The sequence below is a fragment of the Eulemur rufifrons genome, chromosome 4, assembly GCF_041146395.1.
Source record: "Eulemur rufifrons isolate Redbay chromosome 4, OSU_ERuf_1, whole genome shotgun sequence".
In the NCBI taxonomy this organism is placed as follows: Eukaryota; Metazoa; Chordata; class Mammalia; order Primates; family Lemuridae; genus Eulemur; species Eulemur rufifrons.
Window position 1 is genome coordinate 4,706,054 of NC_090986.1, and position 7,472 is coordinate 4,713,525.

A 7,472-nucleotide genomic window follows, 5' to 3' on the forward strand; every position below is an offset into this window, starting at 1 on the left:
CCTCTGCTTAACATAAAATTAAATAAAAGGTATAAAATAAGACACTGAAACTCACAAAGTGCTACTCTCTGTTGCTATTTCTTTGTAACTTTAATAAGCTTGCTTTTGGTTTATTCTGTCAGCTTGCTCCTGAATTCTTTCCTGCCTGAAGGCAAGAACTCACTTGGGCTTCAGTCCAGACCCCCATTTTGGGATCCACGTTCCTGTATCATACATGTTTATTTTTATGCCAACATCATTCCATTTTGCTTAGTATATCTTTGTAGTATGCTTTGAAGTCAAGTCACGTGATGCCTCTACCTTTGTTCTTGTTGTTTAAGATTGCTTGGACTATTTGGATCTTCTGTGGTTCCTTATAAATTTTAGGATTTTTTTTTTCTCCATCTGTGAAGATTGCCATTGGTATTTTGACAGGGATTACATTGGATGTGTAGATCACTTTGTGTAGTATGGACATTTTAACAATGTTAATTCTTCTAATCCATAAACACAGAATATCTTTCCATTTATTTGTGTTCTCTTCAATTTCTTTCATCAGTATTTTATAGTGTTAATTTTAGAGATCTTTCACATCCTTCGTTAAATTTATTTCTATTTCCTTTTTTTTAGATATTGTAAATGGGATTGATTTTTTTTTTCTTTTTCAGATAGTTCATTATTGGCATGTGGAAACACTATTGATTTTTGTATGTTGATTTTGCATCCTATAACTTTACTGAATTTGTTTATTAGTTCTAACCATTATTTCATGGAGTCCTTGGGGTTCTCTATGTATACAATCATGACAACTGCAGAGACAGTTTGACTTCTTCCTTACCAATTTGGATGCCTTTTATTTGTTTCTCTTCCCTAATTGCTCTGGTTTAGTACTTCCAATACTATGTTAAAAGGAATTGGTAAAAGTGGGCATCTGTGTCTTTTTTCAGATCTTAGAGAAAAAACTTTCACTTTTCCCCCATTCAGTATGATGTTAGGTGTGGGTTTGTCATATATGGCCTTTATTGTGTTGAGGTATGTTTCTTCTATGCCTAATTTGTTGAGTTTTTATCATGAAGGGATGTTGAATTTTATCAAATGCTTTTTCGGTGTGTATTGAAATGATCATACATTTTTCTCCTGGATTCTGTTACTGTGATGTATTAATTCTATTGATTTGCATATGTTGAACCATGCTTACACCCCTGGAATAAATTTTATTAATACTTAGTCATGGTGAATGATCTTTTTAATGTTCTGTTGAATTTGGTTTGCTAGTATTTTTTGAGGATTTTTACATATATGTTCATCAGGAATGCTGGCCTGTAGGAAATCTGAACAGACCAATTATAAGTACTGAGTTTGAGTTAGTAATAAAAAGTTTCCCATCAAAGAAAAGCCCAGGACCTGATGGTTTCACTGCTGAATTCTACCAAACATTTAAAGAAGACCTAATTTCAATCCTTTTAAAACTATTCCAAAAAATTGGAGAGGAGTAAATTCCTCCACTCTCATTCTGCAAGGCCAGTGTCACCCTGATACCCAAACCAGACAAAGATGCAACAGCAGCAAAAAAGAAAACTAAAGCCCCATATTGTTTTATCTAGTATATTTGCCTCATATGGCATTTTTCCTCTCTGGACTCATGCTTCTTGGAATCTTCCCTTGGGGATATATGACTTTAAGATTTATTATTCCTAAATTTATCCTAAATTTTTTTTTCTTTTTATTTCTTTGTAAGACTCATCAGCACCATCTCAAAATTTTGTCAGTTCAACTACTTTCCATAAAAGCATTTCAGAAGTAGCTAAAGATCAGGGATTATTCTAAATTTTAAGTTAGGAGCTTAAGTTTTACCCTAATAGTCATGATCCTGTTTCATTCTTGGCTAGCATTTTTCAAAATTACTGTGTAAGTTTTAACATTTATGTTGGTGACTTTGAGACTATTTCAGACACTTTCAGTTAGTTTAGTGAGAGTTAAGCACATTGATTCAGTTTTACTTACATATTGCTTATTTTACCTTATTTACACACAATTTTTAGATAAATTTATTTAAGTATTGAATCATCTCTGACCCAGAAACCATTATGGAAAACTTGTGCTCTTGAGAGGAATTTTACAAATTCCTGTCCTAAGGTTATCTCTTAAAGTAGACTATTATCAATCTAATTAATCTTAATAGATTGGCCAAATAACTGTGGAAATAAGTTATTGAAGGACCCTTAGCTTTCCAGGAGACTGCAATTACTATTTCCCCTGAGGCTTATCAAAGATACAAGTACTACAGTGTCCTCCCCTAAGCACATTTCTTCATGTGGCTTAGAATGGAAATACACTTATGAGAAAGAACCCTATGGATCACACTCACTGAAGAGGATTGAATAATGGCATTGGGCATTATGCCAGTGTGTCTTTGTGAGAGCCACTGATGTGCAGAGAGACCTCATCTGTCAATCCTCAGGTATGTCTGTTTTTTATGTTGTTGTTCATTCCTTCATGGGAATATATTTTTATTTTTACATCCCATTGACAAAACTCCCATTGACAAAACAAAAAGTTTTCTAAGGCATACTGATGTTATTCAATGATGTTAGAATTTTTTTGTATTCCTATATCTTGATGCTTTTTTTTATCACTCCATAAGAACACTAAATTAAATAACAATTATATATAAGTAATACGTTTTTAAGTTCAATAAACCAATTTATTCCCTATGAGTATACTGTTGTTCTTTCTCCATTTTGTTTATAACATCATCTTATCTCTTTATCCATTGACTGCAGATGACCACAGCATATTAACAGACATGGGCAACCTCACCATCTTCACAGAGTTTATCCTCATGGATATCTCAGGCTCCCAGGAACTCCGAGCCTTGCAAGGTCTATTGTTCTTAGCGATTTATGTTGGAGCCCTGGTTGGAAATCTTCTGACCATTGCCGTCATTGTGATAGACTCACGACTTCACTTCCCAATGTACTTCTTTATAGGCAATTTATCCCTCATAGATTTTGGTTACATTTCAGTAACTGTTCCCAAATCAATTGTGAATTCTCTGACAGGCAGTAAATGGATTTCTCTTCCAGCATGTGCCACTCAGACTTTTCTGTTTATCTTCTTTGGATCCACAGAGTTCTTTTTCCTAGTGGTCATGTCCTATGACCGCTATGTTGCCATTTGCCACCCTCTGCACTATGGGCTTACCATGACTCGACGCCTATGCACACAGGCAGCAGGTGGCTCGTGGGCCAGTGGACTGATCTATTCCACTATCCATACAGGAACCTTATTCAGACTTCCCTTCACCGAGTGCAATGTGATCCATCAATATTTCTGTGATGTGCCTCAAGTCATGAGCATCTCTTCCCAGGCTGTGCAGTTTTCTGAGTTTGTGGCCCTTGCTGTGAGTGCTTGCATTGTTTTATTCTGTTCTGTCATCTTATTCACCTCATACGTTCATATCTTTTCAACTGTGCTCCAGATGTGCTCCTTAGAGGCTAGGAGCAAAGCCCTGTCAACCTGTTCCCCTCAGATAGCTACTTTTATTCTGTTTGTACTGTCTTCATTGTTTGCTTGTTTGGGCCCTGTTTCACATGCACCCAGCATTCAAGGCCTCCTCACAGCCATGTTTTACACCATGGTGCCCCCCTTTATTAACCCCATTATCTTTAGTCTGAGAAACAGGGAGATTAAGAGTGCTCTGGGCAGAATGTTTAATAGATTGTTCCAGTTCCTCTGAAAAGCTTTTGTTTGTTTGATTTGAAATTAATAATCAAAGTAGAAAACAATTGTTCATAAAATATTACCACAAAATTGAGAAAAATGTCAAATATTTAGTCATTTGGTCATTTTGATAAATAAAGGAAGTAGATACATAAATAAATGCACCACAGTTAATCATTTGAACAAAAGCTTAGCTTGAATAAGTTATTATTTCTTATACTTACTTTTTTTGAATTGTTAACTATGATGTGTTTTATAGTGAATTTCTTGTACTATTTCTGTTATGTTTTAATTAGAGAAAAGTCTTGAAATATAAATCATTTTCCTATATGCACACTGGGTACAAAGCTGGAATGAAATCTCAGTTATGTCCAATTCTAAAAATATATACTACTTTTCTTAACATGTAACTTTTTTATGGTTTTATAATTATTTTTTGATATAAAGAAATTTGTATATCTAAATATACAAACAATAACATATATACAAATACATACAGCATAATACAAACAGAACTTACACAAGAAATTATATGCAAATATTTATTGCAGCATACAAGCAATAATTGCATAAGGAGTTTTTAAGGGTATTGAGAGTAAAATGTACTTTCTCTCTGACAGGAGTCATTCTGGTTCAAACTCTGTTTCTTTTCCTATTTGCCTTCATCACCAGCTACCACTGTTTCATACCTGGGGATGTCCTTTACCTCACCCCATCGCATCTTACTCATCTCCCAAGTGCAAGACTGTCAGTAGTTGAATTCAGCCATCTTATTACCGTGTTCCTATTCTCTGTCTCTCTGTATAATTTATATTCATACTAATTGTTAAACCTTTGTTAGTAAGATCTGTTACTATGTTTGACATTATATATTGTTCATATCTATTTTTTCATGACTACAAGATAGTAATCCCAGCCTCCAGTGTGTGTATCAATTATCTCTTATCTGTGCTGATAACTCTCTGATAGATTGCATCTCTGACACAGACTTTAAGTTGTATATGTTATGGATTTGGATGGACTTATCCATACATGTAAGTATTTCTCTGTAATCAATAAAATTGAAGATTGTATATTAATAGATGAACTGTATAGGTATCAGAAATAAAGGCTTATGTATGTATGTGTATATATAGCTTATACATTTAAGCATTTAGATGTATATGTAGACTATATAGAGACTAGATATCTACCTATATATCTAAATGACATAAAGAATGGCAAAATTATAGAAAAAAATCAACAAATCTAACAGTTGTGTTTTTGAAAAATTAGACAAAATCAACAAACCCTTAGCTAAACTACTAAGAAGAGGAAAGACTCGAAAAACTAAAATCAAAAATGAAAGTGGAGACAAAACAATGAATGACTCAGAAATAAAAAGTATCATAAAGGACTATTATAAACAATTATATGCCAACAAATTGGGTAACTTAAAAGGAAATGAATACACTGTTAGAAACACACAACCTACTAAGACTGAATCAAAAAGGAATAGAAGCCTGAAGAGTCTAATAACAGAAAAAGAAACTGAAGTAGAAAAGAAAAACCTCCCAACAAAAGTGCATATGTCTAAAAATCAAGTTGTATATATACATTTAAAAAGTGAAGGGGGTTGGGGTGTCATGGGTGGGGGGAGGTGTGGTATGGAGCTAAGGCGGTGATGGGTGGCCCGTTTGCTAACAGGCCATGGACGGGTAATGGGCCGTGGCCCAGGGGGTTGGGGACTGCAGTCCTAATGCCACCAGGCCAGGAGTAAACCCTGGAATGAGCCCAGAGCTCCAGTTGCTAATGTCTGTAAATCCTGTTGAGTCTGTAACAAGGCCTGCATTGCTCAGGGTTTAACACTGTTGGTCTATCAGGATTCTGCATCTGTGCAGCAAGGTCAGAGTTCTGGCTTAGTAACTGCATCATGCTTCACATGTAGGGGGCAGGCAACATGTTCTGCAGAAATTGTGGGTTTTCAGTTATTTGTTGCAACAAGCTCTGCATTCCTGGTGTGTTGAACACAACTAACTCGTACTCCAGGCAACAAATTTGGCACACTAGTACTCTGCCCAGCAGAGCTATCCAAAGTGGATGGCAGTGTTGCTGGAAGCTGATTAACTCTGGGAAGCCTGAGGAGCCCATGGATGGGGTAAAGGATCTCTATTTTTCTGTGTGGGAAGATTGACTTCCTTCATCTGAGGATGTACTGCTCATTAAGGAAGCAAATGGATTACCACCAACTGCTCTTGTGTGGCACTCAGCATCCATTCCTGAATATCCTTGGCCATATACCTTAAAGCATTGTAATCCTCAGGGATGCTTTCTGGGTTTCTCAAGGGTCAGTCCTGGTTTCTCATTTCCTGCATCGTTGCCAGATTCCTGGCAAGTTCCAACATTTGTATCATTGTATCTGGGTTATTCGGTGTATAACTAATTTCTGGGTTTCTCTGCATAAACTGCTACATTTGTGGATTAGCCACAGTTAATTGTCTTATAAGGTCAAGATTCGAGAGCATGCAAGGAAGGGATTTTCCATGATCTGGACCATCATTTCAGGGATGAACAAAAGTTGTTGCCACATCTGGCTCTATAGTTCAGAGAAGTTGGTAGTATTCAAACACAAGCTACTCAGACCTGCACATCCTCCAAGGCCACCAAAAGCAAGAGGGTTACCAGTAGGAGAACCAGATGTGGAGTTAGTATTAGGAGTTGATGACATGATAATAATGCTTCCAGCGCTATTTGTTCGCTAAGTCTGAATGATCCAGAGGCCTGTTTTGCGTTTTGATGACAGGGTGAAAAGTAAGTCCGTCATGAATTCTTGCTGACTCAAGGGGCCACAGAGTTTGGTGTGGGCCCCAGCACAGGCCCAGGTTGGGTACTCTGCAGCCAGCCAGGAGCAGTGACATCCACAGCCACCTCTTCCTCCTCCCTGCCCCGCCCCCATCCTCCTTAAACTCTTTCAAGCAATAGAAGTAGAAAGAATATTTCTAAACTCTTTTTTCAAGGCCAGCATCATCCTGATACCAAAGCCAGGTAACTACACCACAAGGCAAGACAACTATAGGCCAATATCTCTGATAAAAATAGGTTTTTATTTGTTTTACTTTTTCTATTTATTTATTATTTTTTTTTAATTTCAGAATGTTGCAGGGGTACAAACGTTTTGATTACATGTATTGCTTTTGCACAATTTGAGTCATGTTATAAGTGAGCCCATTGCCCAGATAGTGCACCATTAGGTGTGAATTTACCCAACCCCTCCTCACCTCTCCCACCTGCTTGATTTCTGTTGAGTTTTACTTCCATATGTGTATATAAGTAAGTGTTGACTGATTAGTTCCAGTGCGAGTACACATGGTATTTGTTTTTCCATTCTTGCAATTTCACTTAGAAGAATGGTCTCCAGTTCCACACAGCTTATTACAAAGGTATTAGTTCCCCATTTTTGTTGTTGTTGTTGTTGTTGGCTGAGTGGTATTCCATGTTTGTTTTAAATATAAGTTTATATCATCTGCAGAGACGATTTTATGTCTTCCTTTCCAATTCTAATGTCTTTTATTTATTTTTCTTGCCTAATTGCCCTGGTAGGATTTCCAGTACTATGTTGAATAAAAGGGGTGAGAGTGGGCATCCTTGTCTTTTTTCCAATCTTGGAGGGAAAGTTTTCAGCTCCTCACCACTGAGTATGCTGCGTATTTGTCATGTGTAGCATGGTTATGTTGAGGTATAGTCCTTCTATACCAAATTTGTTAAAAGGTCTTAATCAGGAAAAGATGTTG

At 36.5% G+C, this 7,472-nt stretch overlaps 1 pseudogene; it reads right to left on the reverse strand.

The window, feature by feature from the left end:
* Positions 1–5,381: 5,381 nt before the first annotated feature.
* LOC138382919 (ubiquilin-1 pseudogene) lies at positions 5,382–6,599 on the reverse strand (annotated as a pseudogene).
* Between the last annotated feature and the right edge of the window lie 873 nt (positions 6,600–7,472).